Below are 1609 nucleotides of genomic sequence, written 5' to 3'. Positions count from 1 at the left end.
AGGAGTCTGCAGGAGAGAAGGCCACCCATCAGACTGAGGCGGCACGCACACCCGGGCCATCCACCACCAGCTGTCTCCTATGCTGCCCCTGCCTGAGCCGAGGCCAGAAAACAGCACGGTCCTGATGGGACCCCAACCCTCACCCCTAATTCTCTAGACAGCGGCAGGAAAATGCTCCCGGAGAGGACTGGAGCAATGATGGTCCTCAGGGAGAGGACTCTGAGAGGTGTGGGCCCAGTTCTCCTGGCCTGGACCCGTGTCCCTCCTCCTGTTACTGCTCCAGCAAGGTAAGCAGTTCCCCCCTTGAGCCACACCTGGGCCTGGTCCCACCAGGGCCCAGGTGAGAGGCCTCTCCAGTAGTTCTCAGCTCAGACCCAAACCGGGCCGGGCACCTGGCAGCTGGGCAGGGGGGCCAGCCTCCCACAGCCAGCGAGTAGGAACAGCTCACCCTCACAGGGTGGGGCCACCCACCACATTCCTAGGCGGGGTGAAGAGGGAGGAGCCCTCACCCGGCCTTGTTCTGTGAGGGGCAGGTTGAATGGGGAGCTATCTATCCTGCCCAACTGGCCCTCCTCCCCAAGCTCCTCCTTGGTGGGAGGCCACCAACTCTTTCTTTCCCCGGAGAGCCGCCTCCTGGGCTGCCTGAACTCTGGTCCAGGCCGTTCTCAGCTCTGGCCTGCCTTTGGCAGCGTCCTGGGGAAGGGAAGCCTCCAGCTCCCCAGAGCCCCCTCCAGCGCCACCGCCGGACCCACTTTCTTTACTCTTTGCATGGTAATGGACATCCTCCAGCCAGCTCCAGATGGCCCTGGCCTGGGCCAGCCTCTTAGCCTGCTTCCCCTCCACAGGCTGTCTCAAAGAGTGGCCACCACCACTGAGCGATCGGGTCCACAAGCAGTCCCTCTGCTCATGTGCAGAAGCAGCCAGAGGTGACGACTCAAGCCCACCTGGAAGCTAGAGACAGGAGCCCTCTCCGCCCCTCCCCAGGCTCAGTTCTGCACGTACCAGAGAGTGAGGAAGGGGCCCCTCCGTCCTGGTCTCACATTCCACCATGCCAAGGGCCAGCGGTAGCACCCGCTGGCAGGGGACCCAGACTGGACGCACCTGCAAGTCCTCCTCTGCCACAGACACCTTCTGGGACCCATGAGCCCCCCGCGGCGCACCGGGGCGCCGGTCTCACTTGGTCCCCCGGCCCTCGCGGCACACCCACCCCTCCCAGGCTGGCTCGGTTTGTTTTCACACCCGCTCTCAACAAGGGACTCCAACCAGAGAGGGCTCTGGCCGGGCCCTCTCCCTTACCGCTCTGCGCGCCCAGGAGCCCCGGGGCCGCGGCCGCCCGGCGGCTCCACAGCGGCTCGGCGGGCGCGGGCTCCCTCCGGCGGAAGCGGCTGGTGAGCAGTCTCCAGAGGCCGGCGGCGGTGCGGGGCCGGCCGGGCTCGGGCGCGGCGCGCGGGGCCTCGGCGCCCAGCAGCAGGTCGCGGCGGCTGGGGAAGGCGCCCAGGGAGCTGGCGTCGCCGTCGCTGCGGGTGCGCGCCCGGGGCAGCAGCCCCGACTCGGCGCGCCGGATCTCCTGGCCGCGGCGCAGGCGGAAGCTGAAGCTCTTCCTCAGCGC

The sequence above is a fragment of the Mirounga leonina genome, unplaced genomic scaffold, assembly GCF_011800145.1.
Source record: "Mirounga leonina isolate KUSES-001 unplaced genomic scaffold, KU_Mleo_1.0 Mir_321, whole genome shotgun sequence".
NCBI classification, from domain to species: domain Eukaryota; kingdom Metazoa; phylum Chordata; class Mammalia; order Carnivora; family Phocidae; genus Mirounga; species Mirounga leonina.
The sequence above is the reverse complement of the archived record's forward strand: the minus strand, read 5'-3'. Positions refer to the sequence as shown.